Raw genomic sequence first — 22,335 nt, 5'->3', positions numbered from 1 at the left:
TGAGCAGCCAGGTATGGATGGAGCACATATATGCAGAAAAAAGCTTCTGAGGCTTATCATCCTGAATGAAATAGTAGACCCTCCACTTATTAATTGTGAGGACTTAACCTGAGTTTCAGCCCCCATGTGCAAAAGGAGAGATAACTTCACAGGGTTGTTGTGAAGATGAAGTGTTTCTGTACATGTCACATTCCTTGTGGTGCCAGGCATATAAACGATGCTTTAGAAATTTTACTAGAAATTACTTTCCCTCCCTCACCCCCTCACAGAGACTTCTCCCAGTATCCTGGAGTGACATATTTGAATCAAAGAGAAAGAATGTTTGGTTTGTAGCAAGCATCTCAGCAAATTTTTAGTATCCTCATGTCATTCCCACGCAGTGTCCCAGGAGAAGCCTGAGCTGGAAACAGAAGATTTCACAGAGATTTTACACTTTCCACAGTGATAACTCCCAGGAACTTCATTCTTCCAACACAACATCCAGTCATCCAATTGATTGGATAGAGTCAGAACCATTGGGAGAACTTATGAGCAATAGTTTGCTCTTTGCATGTGCATTTTAAAGTTTGTAAACATTTTTGAGGTGGATAGATGGCTACTCCTTCTGCTCGTTACTTCATTCTTAGGATCTGTACAAAATCTTCATTCATAGGATTATGAAGTGCAGTCACTGGGTTGGTAGCACATCATACATAAGAGGAAATACATAGTCTTATGAGTCTTTATCTTATTAAATCTTTCCTACTACGTGTGTGGTTTATATGGTGAACCTTATTTATTTCAATAAAAGTGAATATAAAGAGTAGATGGAATTCACGTTCCCTCTGTATCCTGTATGTAACTTAATTATAGTACCGCATGGCATTAGAATTGTTTACACATACTTATCCCCCATAGATTTAGCTTTTTGTAGATAGGGACTGCATTTAGTCAAAAAAAAAAAAAAAAAAAAAAAAACAAACACAAACTTGTATACTCCAGCACCAGATAATGTTAGGCTATTTCCTCATTCAGAGATTGTCTACTGTTTCCCCTGTGCTAAGAATAACTGTTGGGGATTCAGTAGTGAATGTGGCAAAAATGTCTCTTTCTCCATTGCCATTAGGCTCAGATCTGTAATTACAAAGGACTTATGAGCAGTGAACTGCCTGCTCTGTGCAACTCCCTAGCCCCTTGGGATGGTGTGTGAGTTGAGTCAGGCATCCAGAAGGCAACGACTTGGAAGCCGAGCACTGAGGATGTGCAACTTAGGAAACAGGTTTAGAGAGTGTGTTCCACACAGAAGGAAAAGCAATCATAAATGGTGGTGGCATCAATCAGAGGCCAAAAGACAGTTTTTTGAATTCCTGTGCCTTTAAATTCCTAGGGAGGAGTGTCAAGCATTCTATGGAACACATACTGGTGGCATGGATCACTTCTTTTTACATAGAGGATTGCATTTTTAAATAAACTGTAGGATCAGCAGTTTGGATCTAGGTTTCAAAGGCTGAGGTTCGACCTCAGATAGGTCCTGACTGTGCGACCTGTCAAGATGACTTTGAAACAATACAGACTTCTAGCACATCCCAGAATTGAGATGGGAACAGAACAAAGACACCCTCTGGGGTTTCTCTGGGACTTCAGGTTGCTTATCTGTTACTCCAGACTTCAAACATATTTTGGTTTCTCCAGAGACTGCTTATTCAAATGCTATATAGGCAAGGATCTGAATTAATTTTCCAGTATTTTAAATATGATATAATAGGTGTGCTCAGAATTAAGGAGATTGTAGAATATTGTTTTGCCGCCTGGTTCCTGTTCTTTGGATCTAGGTAACCTTCAATCTTCAGTGTGTTCTTAACCTTCGTCTGTTAGGCAGGGGTAGGAATAGCTACCAGAGATCTATGGCAGGATGAAGTGATATAATGTTTATGACTTGTTTCACATGATGCTTGGTATCATCAACAAGTGGTAATGAGGAGTGAAAGTAATCTGTAGATGTCTCAGCAACATTTTCTTCCTCCCTCCCTCCCTCCTTCCTTTCTTCTCTCCTTCCTCCTTTTCTTTCTTTCAACAGGTTTATTGGAGCTTAATGGATATACCATGACATCTATCCATGTAAAGTGTATATTTCAGTACATTTTAGTATATTAAGAGTTATACAGTCAACATCTATCTAACTTTAGGGCATTCCCATCACCCTAGAAAGGATACTTTTGCATTTCCTCTTTTGTATTTATGAATTCTTAATTGTGTTCAGGGAATGTACTATTTGATGTCCCAAGATAATCATCCTATTTGCTGAATAACTACAGGTTGTCCTGTTGTGATAATTATCATTAGGAATGCTAATTCTTTAAGTATATTGCTACTTTCAATAACTCACTTGGCTACCCACTGCTAATGCAGTAAATGTTAAGCATTATGTTTTTACTTATATGCCCACTTTGGTATTTTTTTAGTAATAAATTATTCTGATAGCTTCTTCTCTGATAGCTTCCTTCCAATTTCTTTTCAGATATTAAGGGGGACATCATTTATAATATTTGTTGATTTATTAAGAAATATTGAAATAGTTTTATTGTTTTGTACAAATAACATTCCATGATGACTGGCATTGGTAGTTATTCAAATAAGCAAACTAAAATCAAAATAACAATAACAAAAATCCTGTTATGAAACCTCTGTGAAAAAATTTTGTTCTTTGTGTGTTGCTATGAAAAGGTAGTCTTTGAAGTAGTCTTGAATGTGTTATTAGAAACTCTTTGGAAGAGAGACTGTGGTCTTAGGCATGAAGTCTATATACAGCCAAGTTCAAATTCAAACCCAACTTGATGGGTTATTAGTATGGGATGTAAAAGCAAATTCCTTAATTCTCTGTGTCACAGAGTCCTCTTATAAAATAGAAATGATCAGAGCAGTACCTCTCTCACAGGATTGTAGGAATTAACCCATGACATTTGTAAAGCAGGTACTTTATGTACCTGACCTAAAGTAAGAGCAATGAGTGACTGCTGGAATTTCATTGAGTTTTCATGTCCTGGGGAATTGATAAAGGATATCGTGCTAGTAAGTTTAGGAACACAAGGAGTGACTCCCTATTAGGAAAATATAAATATGGAGGAAGAGGTTCTTCCCACTTCTGGGAATCAGATTCCTTCTAGTGGGAAAAATAACAGTATTTAAAAAACTTAATTTTAGAGTTGGAACATGGCGGCAGGTAGGAAGGTAGCACTCCCATGACCTGCACTTTCAGAACAGCCGGATGCTGTCTTGTCAATGGGCTACAATGAAACCTAAGGGAAGAGTTTGAACATCTGAGGGGCTGCAACGTGGCTCAGAGGCAAGAGAATCCGAGCCACCCCGTGTGCAGAGGTACTGGCTAATTGATCATCACTCCCCCGCGACTGGAGGTGATTCAGCGCTGCAGAGACCGCAAGCAGTGCAGAGCTGCCAACCGCGCTCCCATAGGCCTGCAGACCGAGATCTGAAGCTGGGACTTAGGAGAGAAACGGCACAGATCCACCCTCCTCACCCGACACCCCGGCAAGGAAACTGGCGACCACCATATCAGAGAACTGATGTCATCAGCTTTTGGCAGATGGATCCCATCCCAGCGAATTTGGCAACAACAGGTGTGTGACCCTCAGCCCCTCCTCTCCATACAGCTGGGAAAACTCAAAAAATCTCTCCCCAGCTCTCTGTGGGTGTGAATATCAGAGCAGAGGGAACCAGAAAAGGCACCTGACCTCCAAGTCCCCCTCCCACCAGCTGCGAACTTGCCAGCTCTCGTGGGTGTGGCTATCAGAGGGAATCAAGCAGAGTAGGCTGCCAGTTCCCAACTCCCCCGCTCCACAACCCTGAGGTCTGGGTGAATAACAAACAAAGAGAGCACCCAGTTGTTCAAGAGAGCAGGGCATCCAGGAAACTGCAGGCCCAGAGTGAAGCTAGAACTGTGGAGAACTGCCCCAATAAGTAGGGCCTGGCTGGCAAGAGAAGCAAGGGGGCTAGAGATCTGGAGCAGCCCTAAGCAACCGGGATTAGAGAGTCATCTGGCTGGGGAGGGAGAGCCGCCTCACACAGATTGTTATCTGCATATTGAGGGCAGAGACTTAGGCCAGAAAGCACAGCTCCACCTACTGGAAGAGAAGAAAATAGAACTCTAAGAGTGCATTTTTTTTTTCTTTTTCTTTTTTCTTCTTCTTTCTCTCTCTCTCTCTTGATTTCTTCCTTCCCTTTCCCCTACCTATCATCCCAAGCATTATGACTTCTATTACATGTAATTTACTGAATGCAAATAGGTGAATGTTCCGAGGGTGTCTATAATGCTCGTAAGTCCGTAGATACCCCCAAATGCTTCTGTCTATTCTCCTGTTAATATACCCCTTCAGTAGAGCAATCTTCCAAGGTAGCTAAGATATACTAACCCCCATACCATCACATCATCTGACCTAAACATAAAGTCCTAAGACTAAACAGCAGTTCTCTATACGCCATCAGAATCTGTATGCCTTTTATGAAACGAATGAATTTGCTTTAAATTACAATTAAACCCAACATCTCTAGACATTGTCTCCCATCACAAAGGAGAGATCTCGGAGCTATCCAAAATCAAAACAAATTTATAGGAGAAAATAGTAACACACCATTCAAACAGAGCTGGAAAGAAATGCAAGCATCGTGAAAAACAAGGAAGAATTGGAACACAAATAATGCAGGACAGTTTAGATTTACAGGAGATGCTAGATGCATTAGAGAAATGGTCAGATAAAGAATTCAAGATGTACTTGATTCAGATGGTATGGAACCTTAAAGAGGACATTAGACAGCAAGTGCAAACAATGAAACACCACTTCGACAATGAATTACATAAACAAATCCAAGAAATAAAAGAACAACTCTACAGGGAGATAGAAGTTATAAAAAAAATCAAACAGAAATTCTAGAAATGAAGGAAATTATAAACTAAATTAAAAACTCAAATGAGAGTATCACCAGTAGAGTAGACCAAGTAGAAGCCAGAACATCAGACAACAAAGACAAAATATATTATCTTGAAAAGAGTCTAGTCAACTCAGAAAGGCTGCTAAGAAACCATGAGCAAAACATCCAAGAGATAAAAAAAAAAAAAAAACCAAACTTAAGAGTCATTGGAATAGAGGAAGGTATAGAGGTCCAAACCAAAGGAATGAGCAATCTGTTAAATGAAATAATTTTAGAAAACGTTCCAGACATGAAAAATGAAATGGAAGTACAAATCCTAGAAGCCTACAGGACGCTGAATGTACAAAACCACAATAGACCCACACCAAGACACATTATTATGAAGATATCCAATATACAGAACAAGGAGAGAATATTAAAAGCTACAAAAGAAAGGAGGCAGATTACATTTAGGGGTAAGTCAATTAGGTTAATGGCTCATTTTTCATCACAGACGCTGAAAGTGAGAAGATCCTGGAACAACGTATTTCAAACGCAGAAAGATAATGGGTGCCAACCAAAAATATTGTATCCAGCAAAATTAAGCTTCAGGTTTGACAATGAACTAAAAACCTTCCACTATAAACAAAAGTTAAAAGAATTCACAGCCAGAAAACCAGCACTCCAAAGCATTTTGGGCAAAACACTACATGAAGAGGAAATGAAAAACAACAACCCAAACCAACAGTGAGAAGTAACTCAGTAAAGGGGAAAAAACTAATCAAAGAGGAAAAACAAACCAAATTAAAAAAAAAAAAATAAACAAACATGACTAGAAGTACAAACCATATATCAATAGTAACCCTAAATGTTAATGGCTTAAACTCACCAATTAAGTGACATAGGCTAGTAACCTGGATTAAAACAACAGATCCAACAATATGCTGCCTTTAGTAGACTCATCTAATAGGAAAAGACATACACAGGCTGAAGGTGAAAAGTTGGGAAAAATCATACCACTCACATGGACCTTGGAAGCAAGCAGGGGTTGCCATAATCATATCAAATAAAATTGACATCAAGCCTAAGTTAATCTAAAAGGATAAAGAAGGACACTATATACTGTTAAAGGGAACCATTCAACAACAAAGCATAACAATCATCAATATATATGCCCCAAACAATTGTGCTGCTATGTTCATAAAACAAACTCTCCTCAAGTACAAGAGACAAATAGACCACAACATGTAATTATGGGTGACTTTAACACACCTCTCTCACCACTGGATAGATCTTCCAAACAAAAGTTGAATAAAGAAACTATAGAATCTCAATAACACAATTAATAACCTAGACTCAACTGACATATATAGAATATATCATCCATCATCAAGCAGATATACTTTTTTCTCAGCAGCACATGAATCCTTCTCAAAAATAGATCATATATTATGCCATAGGGCAACTCTTAGCAATTATAAAGGAATAGAGATAATACCATGCATCTTATCCGATCATAATGGAATGAAACTGGAAATCAACGATAAAAGAAGGAAGAAAAATTCCTACATCACTTGGAGAATGAACAATATGCTACTGAATGATCAATGGGTTACAGAAGACATCAAGGAGGAAATTAAAAAATCCTTAGAGATAAATGAAAACACAGACACAACATATCAGAATCTATGTGACCAATGAAGGCAGTTCTAAGAGGAAAATTCATTGCTTGGAGTTCATCCCTCAAAAAAAGAAAAAACCAACAAATAAATTATCTCACACTTCATCTCAAAACCCTAGAAAAAGAAGAGCAAAACAATAGCAAATGCAGTAGAAGGCAAGAAATAATTAAAATCAGAGCTGAAATCAATTAAATAAAAATAAAAGAAACAATTGAAAAAATTGACAAAACTAAAAGTTGGTTCTTTGAAAAAATAAATGAGATCGACAGACCCTTAGCCATGCTAACAAAGAGAAGAAGAGAGAGAACTCAAATTACTAGCATATGGGATGAAAAAGGCAATATCACAACAGACACTACAGAAATACAGAAGATAATTAGAAATTATTTTGAAACCTTATACTCCAATAAAATAGAAGATAGTGAAGGCATCGATACATTTCTTAAGTCATATGATTTGACCAGACTGAATCAGGAGGATATACACAACTTAAACAGACCAATGCCAATTGAGGAAATACAAGAAGCCATCAAAAGACTCCCTGGCAAGAAAAGCCCAGGACCAGATGGGTATACAGCAGAGTTTTACAAAACCTTTAAAGAAGAACTTATACTAATACTGTTCAAGGTATTTCAGGAAATAGAAAAAGAGGGAGTACTTCCAAATTCATTCTATGAGGCCAACATCACCCTGATTCCTAAACCAGACAAAGACACTTCAAAGAAAGAAAACTACAGACCAATATCTCTAATGAACATAGATACAAAAATCCTCAATAAAATTCTGGCAAATAGGATACAAAAATATATCAAAAAGATTGTGCACCATGATCAAGTAGGATTCATCCCTGGGATGCAAGGATGGTTCAATAAATGAAAATCAATAAATGTAATTCACCACATCAATAGACTTAAAAATAAAAACCATATGATCATCTTGATAGATGCAGAAAAAAGCATTTGACAAAGTACAGAATCCCTTTATGTTCAAAATACTAGAAAATCTAGGGATAACAGGAACTTAACTCAACATTGTAAAACCTATTCATGCTAAGCCTCAGGCTAGCATCATTCTAAATGGAGAAAATTGAAGGCATTCCCTCTAAAATCTGGAACAAGACAGGGATGCCCTCTCTCACCACTTCTATTCAACATAGTTCTTGAAACACTGGCTAGAGCAAATAGACAGACGAAAGAAATTAAAGGCATAAAGATAGGAAAAGAAGAACTTAAATTAGCACTATTTGTGGATGACATGATCCTATACCTAGCAGACCCAAAAGGTTCTATCAAGAAACTAGTAAATGAATTCAGCAAAGTGGCAGGGTATAAAATTAACATGCATAAATCAAAGGCATTCCTGTATATCAGTGACAAATCCTCTGAAATGCAAATGAGGAAAACCACCCCATTCACAATATCCTAAAAAAAAAAAATACTTGGGAATCAACCTAACAAAAGAGGTGAAAGATTTATACAATGAAAACTACAGAACCCTAAAGAGAGAAATAGAAGAAGACCTTAGAAGATGGAAAGATATACCTTGTTCATGGATAGGCAGAATTAATATCATTAAAATGGCCATATTACCAAAAATATTCTATAGGTTTAATGCAATGCCAATCAAAATTCCAATGGCATTCCTCACAGAAATAGAAAAAAGCAATCATGAAATTCATCTGGAAAAATAAAAGACCTAGAATAGCTAAAGCAATTCTACGCAGGAAGAGTGAAACAGGTGGTATAGCGATACCAGATTTTAAACTATGCTACAGAGCAATAGTAACAAAAACAGCATGGTACTGGTACCAAAACAGGCTGGTAGACCAATGGTATAGAATAGAGGACGCAGAGACCAATCCACAAAATTACAACTACCTTATACTAGACAAAGCTGCTAAAAGCATGCAATGGAGAAAGGACAGCATCTTCAACAAATGGTGCTGGTAGAACTGGAAATCCATATGCAACAAAATAAAATTGAATTTCTTTCTCTCACCATGCACAAAAGTTAAATCAAAATGGATCAAGGAGCTAGGAATCAAACCAGAGATTCTGCATTTAATAGAAGAAAAAGTTGGCCCTAATCTTCATCACCTGGGGGCAGGCCCCAAATTTCTTAATAAGACACCTATAGCACAAGAGTTAAAATCAAGGATCAACAAATGGGATGTATTCAAACTAAAAAGTTTTTTCTCAGCAAGAGAAATAATAAGTGAGGTAAATAGGGAGCCTACATCCTGGAAACAAATTTTTACCCCTCACACTTCAGATAGAGCCCTAATATTCAGAGTATACAAAGAACTCAAAAAATTAAACAATAAGAAAACAAATAACCCAATCAACAAATGGGCCAAGGATCTGAACAGACACTTCTCAGAGGGGTATATACAATCAATCAAAAATTACATGAAAAAATGCTCACCATCTCTAGCAGTCAGAGAAATGCAAATTAAAACCACCCTAAGATACCATCTCACTCCAGTGAGAATGGCAGCCATTATGAAGTCAAACAATAACAAGTGCTGGCGAGGATGTGGGGAAAAAGGTATACTTGTACATTGCTGGTGGGACTGCAAATTGGTGCAGCCAATTTGGAAAGCAGTATGGAGATTTCTTGGAAACCTGGGAATGGAACCACCATTTGACCCAGCTATTCCCCTTCTCAGACTATACCCAAAAGACCTAAAAAGAGCATACTATAGAGACACAGCTACTTCAATGTTCATAGCAGCACAATTCACAACAGCTAGACTGTGGAACCAACCTAGATTCCCTTCAATAGATTAATAGATAAAAAAATGTGGCATATATACACAATGGAATATTACTAAGCACTAAAAAATAACAAAATCATGGCATTTTCAGGGAAATGGATGGTATTAGAGCAGATTATGCTGAGTGAAGCTAGCCAATCCTTAAAAAAAAATGACGAATGTCTTCTTTGATATAAGGGGGGCGACTCAAAACAGAGCAGGGAGGAAGAGCATGAGAAGAAGATTACCATTAAACAGGGACAAGAGGTGGGAAGGAATGGGAGGGAGAAGGGAGATTGCACGGAAGATGGAAGGAGACCCTCATCATTATACAAAATTACATATATGATAGTGTGAGGGGGAAGAAAAAAAAAGAGAGAGAGATGTGTCACAGTAGGTTGGGTAGAGAGAGGTGATGGGAGGGGAGGGGAAGGGAGGGGGGATAGGAAGGGCAGCAGAATACAACAGACACTAGTATTGCTGTATGTATAAACGTGGCTGTATAACCACTGTGATCCTGCAATCTGTACACGTGGAAAAATAAGAATTCATACTACATTTGAATCAAATATATGATATGTCAAGATCATTGTATTGTCTTGAGCAATAATAAAAAAAACCTAAAACTAAATTTTAAAAACAAAGGTTGATGCACATTCTCTGTGGCATAGAGATAGAACTGTTGTACTCTGATTTGACTTTTTTTTAACTCTGAGAAAAGGAAATGAGGGAGACTAAAGAATTTAGCAGACCTTTCTTTTAAATTTATTTATTTAAAATTTTGAAACAGGGTCTTACTAAATTTCTGAGGCTGGCTTTGAACTTGCAATCCTCCTGCCTCAGCCACCCAAATTGCTGGGATTAAAGCTTGCATGACTGTGTCCTATTCCAAGCCTCTATTTTTTTTTATATTGGGGTTGAACCCAGGAGTGCTTAACCACTGAGTCATATTCCCAGCCCCTCTCTCTTTTAAATTTTGAGACAGAGTCTTGCTAAGTTGTCTAAGGCCTATGTTCTGAGGCTGTTCTTGAACTTGTGATCCTTCTGCCTCAGCCTCCTGCGTGGCTGGGATTACAGGTGTGTATCACTGTGCCTGCCTATTCGCAGGCCTTTCTAGAAGAAACGTTCCTAGACAGATATACTAAGGCCTTCACTTTGGTTTATTTACAGAGGGAGTGGTGGTCATCTGCTGGCCATTGAGCCTGAAAAATGACAGGGACAATCACAAGAGGTTGCATATCTGCTGGCAGGTGGAAGATCAATCTTGCTCAAGGATCTAGCATGGTTGGTGTATAATTAGAGATGAAGATACTTGCTGCAGTCTGGCTGGGCACAAATCACAAGCCACTCAAGCAGGAACAAACTTTATTTCCGAACTCACGCGGCCCTTCCAGGCACACCACACACCAATCAGAACTCCTCTTGGGAACTCTCCCGGAACACCACCGGGCTTTTTGCGCACTCACTCTCAGGACCTCCAGAGTACTCAAGGGGAACTCCAAAGTAGCGGGTGCCCAAGGCGGACAGTAAAGGTCTAATATACAGTGGAATACACAGCCTGTTTCAATCCAGCATCATCCAGTCACAGCAATTATAGACAGCTTAACTTAATATCATCATCTTAATGGCTCACCTCTCAACCATTACTTCTGGCAAAATGCCAGGGGCCATTCCGACTCCGCTGTGGCTCTCAGCAGATACTAACGTGAAAATCAGTGGAGTCAGAATAAGTGACATGGCTTAATTGCCAGGGGTCATCAGACTGCATGGTCACTTGTAGGATGAATGAAGAGGTGATATTGGTAGGACTGGTGCCTGGTAATTTCCAGGGAAACTGGAGACATGGCCTTGAGCAATGACTCAAGGGATGGGGTTGTAAGTGGGAAATAATTACAGGAGGAAGTGAGGCAGGCTGGTGCTGCAACAGGAAAGGAGGGTTTGCAGGCTTCTGGTTGCATCACTCCTAACTTGATGTTCGTAGTGGTTTAAAGTCTTTCCTGGATATTCCCATTCCAGGATAAGCCTTTTAAGACCCAAAGTGTACTATACTGCCAGAGAAGGCTAAAGATCTTCCTGTCAGTAGTGTCCATCCAAGATTCCTCACTTTTCCTATTTGCTAGAGATGGAGCCTCCTTGGAAGACTTGATGGACCTTGGTTTCCCAAGGTCTAAAAGCTTTGTCTCTGGGGACTAATGCCAGGGCTTAGAGATCTCTTAGTTAGACTTTTGACTCAGCTCTGAAAGGGGCTTTGAAACTAAGGTGAAAAGGCTGAACATAATTTGTGCAAAACTGAGGAGGGCTGCTGCTTACAGGCCTAAATTATAAAAGATGCAATTGAATCTTCTGAAAAACAAGAAATTGATTTTAAAAGACAAGTGTAAATGTATTAGGTGGTAGTGTAAGGGACCAGCTACCACCGGAGGAAGAGACCACCAAAAGACTGACTTCATGCAATAAGCAGAAGGGGATTTATTGAGATTCCAGCATGCTGGGGCTCCGTGCCCACTCGAGAAGGGAGAGCAGCCCAGAGCCCAGAGCAGGGGTTGAACAATGCTTAAGTACAATTTTTGGGGAGGGCGGGGACTTTACATACATCATAGTCTCCTTTAACAAATCACCATACACCGCGGGAAAGTCAAACAACAATTCTTAGACTTGATTAGTACATTCATTGGTGGGAACAGGGCAGGCTGGAGTGATAGGTCATTCCTAAGGAGGGGGTTGTTTTTACAGAGCAACCAGATGGTTAGGGGAGATTTCAACATACATTCCAGTGGCTTTTCCGGGAGTTGTTTTTAACTTCTACATAAATTGTAGGTTCCTGGAAAACAGAACTTAATTTCACTTCAGGAAATTGCAACTTAGCAGAACTTTAAAAACTTCACAGAACTTAAAACAAATCTTAATCTTATCCTTTACATTTTAACTCAGGCTTTGCAGCTTAGAAACTTTACCCTTTCAGTAGTAGGAAGAATACTAATCATATGTTTCTTATTTATTTTATGAAAACATCATTGACTTCCTATGAATGGAAGGTGATGAATTCCCTGTGTAGACACTTAAGGAGATTTAGACGTATCCTGTATTCATGACAAGTTTCTGGTCTAGATAAGGGTTTGGAATACTAGGCCTGCCATAGTATTTTCCATTCATGTGATATGGTGAAGCCAGGGTTGCTCATCTCTCATAAGCCAGGATTCAGGGTCTGAGAGAGACTTCACTTGGTGGAAACCACCACACTCTGAGCCTGACAGCCACAGGCATACACATGTTGGGCATGTTGAGGTGTATTAAATATGTTGCTTGTTAAATGTAATGAATTTGCCATGTCCTATCATGTTGTTCCACACATCTGAGCCTCCGTCTAGTTTCAACTACAGAAGGCTCTCTAGCAGCTATATCAGGAGCTCCCTCAATTACTAAATATACTTTCCCTATTGACCAGCTTTTCATCTGTATGCATAGCTTTCAAGCCAAGTCCATGAGCTACTTCCATGTGGAATCGGTCTGTTGCATGATATCCAAGAAACTCTACAGGCAGTGTCTGTTCCAACAAATGGTGCATTTGAATGATGAAACAGACCCCCAATGTCTGTGAACTATCTGAATAAGTGAGTTACCTTAGAAAATTAGAATTGTGTTTTCTTTTAATAAAATATGTCCCCCATCCAGGTCATGAAATCTTTAATTAAAAGAATTTAATGGAGGGATATGTGATTATAAATAAAATACAATAATGCAGTTGTTCTTTTTGATATTATAACTTCATGAAGAATTCATAGCTAGGAGAAGTCTGACAAGCATTCCCATTTATGGAGACTTTGTCCTAGAGGGCTGGTGAGGTGGTAGGAAAAGAAGGGTCCTCTGATGAACAGCAAGTGACTGCAGAAGCACTTGACATATCCTTTCTTCTCCAACCACAGCCAGTAAACATGGGTCTTTTAAAATTTTTCAAAATTATATTTAATGGAATAAACCCATATCTGATTTTATATTTCAAGTCGATGGAAAATGTACCTACTTTATAGATTTAATTAACACCAAGTTTAATGAAATATTTGTCATTAAAGCTCATTAAACGGTATTGTGATTTACAGTTTTTAAGGAAGATTACACAGTCCCATAATATTTCAAACATGACTTTAATGTGATATTCTTTAAAATTGTTTTTGGCAGGTAAATGTCATTTTAATGTAAATTTGAAGTTGTGGCAAAATGAAAGACAAAAAAAATCTTTCAAACTTCCCCTCCCCAAAAATGAATAATGTTAACATTTTGATAGGCACATATGTTTATTATATTTTGTATGTTTGAACTCCTACTATATATTCAATTCATCATCTCACATTTTCACAAGAAACTGTATGAATGAAGAGGTGATATTGGTAGGACTGCAATATACACTTATAACATAGCCTGAAGGCAATTTGAGAACATTTCCTCATGTTATTATAATTTGGCAATTGAATTATTCCAGTTCATACTATTATAAATAACATGAAGATAAGCAGTTTTTGTTAAGATTCTTTGTCCATACCCTTATTCATTCTTTAGAATGAAGTTCTGAAAGGAATTCCTGAGTCAGAAAGTTTAAACTATTAAGGGCCTTAATATAGCTTGCCACATTTTCTTCTATAATATTTGTGATAATTTAATGTTTCTATTAGCATTGTAATTTTTTCTAATCGCTGACAATTTAGTAAATACGACAGAACTGTTATGCTTTATTTTCCTGTTTTCTGTTACTCAAAAGGTTTACTACTTTCACATGCATATATGTATTAGCTCTTTAGTTTGAATTTTTGTGAATTGTCTGTTTATGACCTTCAGCCACTTTCCTCTTGAAGATTTGAAATTTTCTTACTAATCATACATATTTATGTGGAGCATTAGTGGAGGTAAAATGAACAACATTGGGACAAAGAGTGAGCATGAATATCACAAACCCATCTTGCCAGTATGGTTCCTGTCTTTCTTCCCTTAGTTCTTTTGGAAAATGCTCACCATTATTTGGCACCATCTACCATCTCCTAATACATTTCTAATGGTGCCACGTGATATCTTGTGTTCTTTCTCTCTTTTTTAAGAATATTTTTTAGTGGTAGCTTGTGATTGGGGTAAATTAAGAGTTGTGTTATTTCATTCTATCCTTAATTGATATTTAGGATGGCTATTTCTCTTCATCTTTGATTTATGAATATTGGACATTGGACATACTGGACCATAAAATACTTCTGGACACTGACATGTTGAGAATATCCTGATAAAAACAGAGTGTTCTAAGAGTCTATTGGAGAGATGACCTAGGACAGAAGACTATGACCTTGGGCTGTGAAAATGATAGGGTTGTTCATAATGTAACGAAAATGGAATTGAACTGGCAGTGTGTTGTGGATCAGTTACAATAGGAATGATGGTTTGTTTCATATGAACCATTGGTTCTTACACTTGGGCACATATCGGCAACACCTGGAGGGGTGGTTAAAACACAGGTTCTGGGCTGCCCCAGAGTTTCTGACTCAATAGATCTGGTAGGGATCAGGTGATACTGATTGATGTCTCTGGTTTGGGAAGGTTTGGGAAGCACATTCTAAGAATCATTAACATAAGCTATCTGAGAGCAGAACTCAAAAAATTTTCCTTTCTCTGAGGTGTAGACTCATATCGTGAGATATATAAATTCTAACATCCTGATAACTAAATTGGAATTCTACAGGAAATGAAAATTACTAGGAGAGCATAGGATTAGGAAGGGACCATTCCCTTTGGAATGATTGCTCTTAAAGTTTTATTGTGCATTAGTAGGTTTCTGAGCCATACCCAGAGGCCAGAAGTTCTACATGTGGAAATAAATTTTTCTTTGTGATACCTGATGTTACTTTTGAACACAGAAAGTCCTCTTCCCCTTCCATCCCAATCCAAAAATCAAATTTATCATTACCTATGTTTTTATGAATTCTTTTTGTATACTTTAATTATAATTAAATTAATGATATCCAGTTTTGTTCATGTATTCTGTGAGATATGGTTAAAACAGTATATTATTTTCTTAAGTGACAATGCTTATTGAATAAAGCATTTGTTTTCATTGTTTTATGATGCTTTTCTTATATGTATTTATACTATTTATATTGCCTATATTGTGTTGACTCATTCATTCTGTAAATGCTTACTGTGATCCAAACACTTTAGAAATATCAAGGTGAATAAATCAGTAATGAATAAAATACATGTGGGCTCTGCCTGCATGAAATTTGCTACAGGTCAAATATCCTTTATCCAAGATATTGGGAACCAAAGTGTTTTGGATTGAGGGATTTTTTTGAAATATTTGTATATGTCTTGATACTGGGACCCAAGTGTAAACATGAAATCCATTTATGTTGCATATACACTTATAACATAGCCTGAAGGCAATTTGAGATAATATTTTAAATAATTCTGTGCATGAAACTAAGTTTCATGGTGTGGGATTTTTCACTTACAGCATCACGTTGGCACTCAAAAAAAATTCAGATTTTGGAGTATTTTAGATTTTTTAATCAGGGACGCTCAACTTGTAGCTCAACAGACTATTTCTGTTCTTTTCCACATATCACATTGATTTTAATTGTTGTAGCTACAAAACATTTTGATTTGTGGTAGAGAAAATTCTTTCTTATTGTCATTTTAAAAATAAAAATCTTGATGATCCTTGCTTATTTATTCTTCTAAATATACCTTGGAATAATTTTGTAAAGTTTCAAAAATGGAAGTCAACTCTGATTGGTGTTGTCTAACAGTATATGTTTATTTGGGAAGAAATAATATCTTATACACACTTTTGTGGGTTCCGCTGGAAGGGGTAAAGATGGAGGTTGTCAAACAGGGAAGGAAAAGTGAGGAGAAAGGATTGTTCTAGATCAAAGACAGCCAGAAAGTTTTTATGTCATCAAGACAGTTATGCAAAATAACATATGGTCTTTTATATCTAAACCAGTATCTAATGCTGGTCTACATATTTTTCTTGAAATGTATATTTGTTTCTTTGTTTCTCCTGCAAAGTACATTACCATATAAGTTTTAAAAAGAAAGAACACTAGTCACCGCAAATATTCCTGGCATTAGGAAAAAGATGACTTACTTTTGCTATGCAGATTTTTAAACATTGGTTGGGACTTACAGACTGACAGCTTAAATGGACAGCAGCCCACTATCTGCATGTCAACTGGCACATGCTGATAATGTCTGACAGGCCTCTCTTGTCAAGGCTTTGGAACACCTAATAAATAAAATTGTACTCTCTTTACCCTTTGAAAAATCTGAGATACTGCTTTTCCCCTTTGAGTTACAGATGGCGATATCATAAGAGCTTTAAGCCAGCTGTTCAGCCTCTTTGATGCAAATTCTCATGGCAGACAATACATTCTTCAAATTTAGGGTTCTTTTTTTCTTTTCCAGCTTGCTAATGCCAAGCTGATAATAAGGAATATAGACCTTGATAGCAATTTCAGTCTTAGAGGTAAGAAAACACATGGAAATCTGGATGAACAAAGACAGTGCAACAATCATGTGTGACAATCATATTCTACTTTCTACACTGTTTGGGAATGAGCTCTTATTATGTTAAAATGAACTGCTGGTCAGTGCTGGGAAAACAATGTATCCCAGAAACTTATTATTGGCTTAGTGATTTTTTTTTTATTACCATGGCTTCTATGGCCACTGCTATTATTAGAATAAATGCTGAGCTCCTTTAAATTCGACGTTCAAAGAAACCAAGTCTGGATGAATATAATTGTTACCATTTATAACAGTGGTCAGATTCTCATCTTCTCTATCTCTGGTGTAATAAAGAGATAAGAAAAAAATCAATGAGATGATAGAATTTAATAATGTACAAAGAATTTCATTGTTGGTGATGCTTTTTCTAATGATGACTTAGGAAATTTGAAAACAGGGAGGGAGAAACATTTTTAATTCTCCAAATAAGACTCATGGACTAACTTGAGAAAAAGAAAGAAAGAAAGAAAGCAATCTACCAAGAGTCACATAAAAAAAAAGAATGATTTGTTTTCATCTTTTTTATTAAGAAAGAAATAAGTATAAACAATTCTAAAGATCTCTAAAAGTTAAAATTGGGAGTTTTAAAGTCTTATTAAATAAGTACATTAAATTAAGAGAAACATGTTATTTGCTATTAGGGGTAAGAGGAGACCCCAGGCTTGGGGCAGAGATATAGTAAGAGAGACCGGCAGACTGAGATGGAAGGAGTGCTATAGGAGGTGAAGAAGGAGGTGGGGAGAAAAGAAGGAAAATAAATGAGAGGAAGGTTAAAGAAATCAAATGTTGAAAAACAGAACAGAGAGGCAAAGTAACAGACATATAAGAAAATGATTGACAGGGAGGTGACAAGGAAATAGGAAGGGGAGGCAGAGGGAGGGAGAAGGCTAGAGTAGGAGCTGAAGAAGGAAAATGAAAAGGCTCGCTGGGCTCTATGATGACCATGTGTCCTGGACTGGTCTCTCCTTTGCCTAGAGCTGGTACCGCTGAAATTCTCTGCTGCTGATTCTTAACAACTTTGAGGGGCAGGGCTGGCTCTAACTGGACCCAGAGTCTTCCTCCTTTTCCCTTTTGTCAGCCTGGCCTTCAGGACTACTTCTCACAATGAGTCCCTCTTTTCCCCCCATGCCAGATCACCTGTCTCTGGTTATATCTCTATTAATGTCTTCTTTCTAAATGTCAGGTGCTGCCATTCTTCTACGAGCATTCTCCTCTTGTCCACTTCTGGGATCTGGAGTCCTTGCTTGCCACCCAGGCCCTATGTCCTACCTAGTACTCTCATGGTACGAATGCTCAGCCAGCCTAGATGGCTGAATTTTACCCATTCTTGATTACCTACACCCTGCTGAACCTTTCATCAAAAACTACCTACACCTCTATGTTTTGTATATTTTGGTCGACTCCCTAGGTTGGATGGTGTTATGATTTGGATCCATGTATCAGAAGTTTAGGCCCTAGAGTGGCAGTTCTGGGAGGTGGGGGAAATTTGAAGAGGCAGGATCTAGTGGGAGGTCATGAGGTCATTGGGACCATGCCAACAAAAGGGATCCTAGTAGTTCTTTTGAGAGGATTATGGTAACAGGAGCAAGCTTGGCCATCCAGACTCTCTGATTTCTTTTCTGGCTATGTGACCACTTGCTCCTACACACTTCTGCCATGATATGATGTCATCAGCCACCCTCACATGAGGCCCAACAAGTGGGACCACCTGTTCTTAAACTTTGCACCTCCAAAACTGTGAGCTGAATAAACTTCTTTAGAATAGATTGTCTCAGGTATTTCATTATAATAATGAAAAAATGACTAATATAGATGGTCTTTGTTTACCAGATAACTGGATCATGTCAATGCTCTCAAATATGCCAATCTTCCTTTTGAAATATTATTATAGTTTTTTTCAACCTTGAAGTTTTTCCATCTTATTTTTTTTCTCCTTCCTCTTTTTTTCCAAGTGTCAAGGAAGCTGAGAGAGAAGTGTTAAATAGACTTCCCCTTGGGAATGTGGAAATGATGACTGTTTTCAAGGAAAAACTAAGGTTTTAGAAATATGATTGGACTCAAGAGAACCATCAACTTTCTAGTTAAGCCAGAAAGGTCCTTTGACATTCAAACAATGCCAAAAATACATTGCCTTTTTCTTTGTTAACTTGGAGCTCCCCGAGTCCATAAAGTTGTACTTGCAGGTAACGTCCCACACTATTTGCTGGAGACTGGAGGAAGTAAATAGCATGTGATCTGAAATCATTTCAGGTCTGACTTGTGAGTATAAATCAAGTGTTGGGCACAGCTAAAGTTTTCTTCCTAATTAAAAATTAGTTTTTTTTTCTTTGGTATTTAATTTGCTATCTATAATAGTTTAATTGTTATTATTAATGATAATAATTACTATATATATATATATATATATATATATATATATATATTAATTATAGCATTTTCAATTGATCCAAATTTATGAAGGGGCTTAGGATTTCAAGAATTCATTTTTAAAACAAACAAAAAATTCAACTTAAAACATTTTCCAAATTGTTTCCGAAACTTTTGTTACTTTCCTCGTCCTCTTAGTCATAAGCATGTTCTGATTCACTTTTGGAAAAAGCACAGAGTCAGCATTTTACCTGGTCTGTAAGGGGCAAAAAAACCAAAACCAAAACAACAACAACAAAAAACAACCAACCAATGAATAATGTCTTAAGAATACTTGGTCAAACTTAAATCTTTTGGTTGAATCTTTATAATTACTCCAGAATGGACTGGCTGGGGAAAGACAAGCTGGGTCTGAAGGGCCATTTTGCTATATTCAAGTTGCTGCGTGAACAGCATGGGCAGATTGCCTCTGGATGGTGTACTGAGAACCACGGGTAGCATCTGGTCTGATGCTGAACTGTCTCAGCTTTCACTAATGTTGATTTATGGAGTGGGTGGTACAACATGTACATCTGTGTGGGATGAAGTATTAAAGGGGTAGGGGGTAGAAAATCAGATGGTCTTAGGTACACTGTCGCAGAGGCTTGGAAACCCCAATGGCATGTAGGAAGTGTAACCAATGAGCAGATAATGGTAACGGTGATGGCCAGTAGCAGGCAGACAGTGGCACAGTGACTCCTAGAGACAAGACCATTATCTCCTAGACTCTACTTAGGTACCCAGAAAGTACTAGGGATGGGTTGTTATGCAATGGTTTTCCTAGACTAAATTACTATCCATTTATAACCATGCATACTGTCATGGGTTGAATTGCCCCCCCCCCCTCATCCCAAAAAGATGTTGAGGACTCAACTCTCAGTACCTATAAAGGTGACCTTATTTGGAAATAAGGTAATTAGTTAAGATGAGGTCATAGACCCTTATCTAGTAAGACTGGTGTCCTTATAAAGGGGGAAATTTGGACTCAGACAGACCCACATTATAGGAAAACACCCCGTGAAAATGAAAGCAGAGACTAGGTTGTTGCATCTACAAGCCAAGTAATACCACAGATTGCCAGAAAATTATTGGAAGCAAGGAGAGAGGCCTGGTGCAAATTCTCTCTCATACCCTCAGAAGGAAGCAACCTTGCCAACACCTTGATCTTGGACTTCCAGATTCCTGAACTGTGAGACTGTTGAGAGCCACAGCCGAAGGGGCCCCAGCAAACTACCAGCTGCCAGCTGATGATTGGCTCACAGCGGCCCCAGCAAACTTCTAGCTCCCAACTGATTGGCTCCTCTGCAGTGATGCTCATTGGGCTGTTTCCCCGCCCTTTCAGGCCACGGAGCTGCTCATTGGGGGACTTTTTTTTGGCTCCGCCCACGTGACCCAGCCAATCGGCCTCAGGAGCAGGAAGGGTGGGGGGGGGGGGGGGGCTGGAAAGGCTTGTGGGAAGCCAGTGGTGGCAGTTGGGCTCTGAGGGTTTTCCTGAAGAGCTGTGTGGTGCATTTTGTGTGTTCTAAAAATAAAGTTCGTTTCTTTTGACAAGTGGCTCCTGAATTGTGCCCAGCCAGACTGGGGCATGAGACAATAAATTTCTGTTGTCTGAGCCTTCCAATTTGAGTTAATTATGGCATCCATAAGATGCTATTGGATTGGAGATTTAGTTAACAAGAAAGAGTTAGCCATAGAAAGAATCTTAAAAATGTGTAGTTGATATAGGTAACCATACTGTACTGTATACTAGATGTTGGCTAAGAGGGTAGATTTTAAATGTTCTGGTCTCACACAGGTATGTGCCCACACACAGAAAAATGTTGTGGAGTGATACAAATGCTAATTATCTTGATTGTGGTGATAATTTCACAATGTATAGGTATATCAAGTCACCCCTTTGTACAATTGTAATGTATATAGTAAAAAAGAGTAGTCAAAACCTCTTATTTACTAACTGAGGTTCAGAAAGGTCAAATGAATTAATTGCTGGAGATGAGCTAGTATGTGGTAAGGTAGAGACTAAAATTCTTGTCTTTAGATTCTTGGTCTGTGTTTTTCCTGTTGTTTCTGCTGCTGGGCAGAATCACCATGTAGCCTGCATATAGGAACACAGACTTGAAATATATGTAAAAAGATAATCAAGTAACTTAGAAAATGACTTAGGAAAATGTGTATCCCCTACTCCTTATCTAAAATTAATCTAACTTAAATTGTATTTTTAGATTTACTTTGCTACTTTAAAAATTTCAAGTAGCTGTCTCAGAGCAGTAAGATTTGTTCCTCTAATGTGCTCCTCAGGGCAGGTGGCCCTTATCATTGTTTTCCAAACCACTAGTCCGTTAATATTTATGGGGAGCCTATGGAGTACTTGTCTCTCCCATATCTTTGCTCTCTGTATAGCAGAGCCAGCTTGGCAGGGAGATGGCTAGGGTCTTAGCTCTTGGTCACAGGACAATGCCCCATTGCATTTGCTAATCCAGAATATCAGTCAGGAAGAGAAATAACTCATGGACTTCAATGTAATTTCTGTAGCCTGATTTAGTCTAAAGGTATTTCAAAGCCCCTCCCTCCCCTCCTATCAAGTCCAAGAGTCTTTGCAGATTTCCTGAAGGAGTCCTTTAATAAGTAGGATCAGTCTTTTTTGGAACCATAGCTCAAGATAAAGCCCAACTTTTATATGATTCTTCAAAAAGCAAGAATTTCAAACTAAAATCCCTTCAAGGCCATAAAAATAACTTGAAAATTTAAAGTAATTGGAAATTTGCATATTAAATATGTTGGTATATTATTCATTCCTTCAAGGAAATATGCTCTATCCCATTTTAAAAAAATATTTTATTTTTTAACTCTCCTTTGGAGGTGTTTTTTAAATTGGTGCATAGAATTATACATATTTATGAGGTACCATGTGATATTTCAAAAAATGTGTAGTGTTCAGATCATAGTAAACATACCTATTTCAAACATTTGTCATTTCTTTGTGGTGAAACATTTAAAATGTTATCTTTGGCTTTTTGAAATATATACGGCACTGCCATTATCTATGGT

The sequence above is a fragment of the Marmota flaviventris genome, chromosome 4, assembly GCF_047511675.1.
Source record: "Marmota flaviventris isolate mMarFla1 chromosome 4, mMarFla1.hap1, whole genome shotgun sequence".
Classification (NCBI taxonomy): Eukaryota; Metazoa; Chordata; class Mammalia; order Rodentia; family Sciuridae; genus Marmota; species Marmota flaviventris.
Note: the sequence above shows the minus strand (reverse complement) of the source record.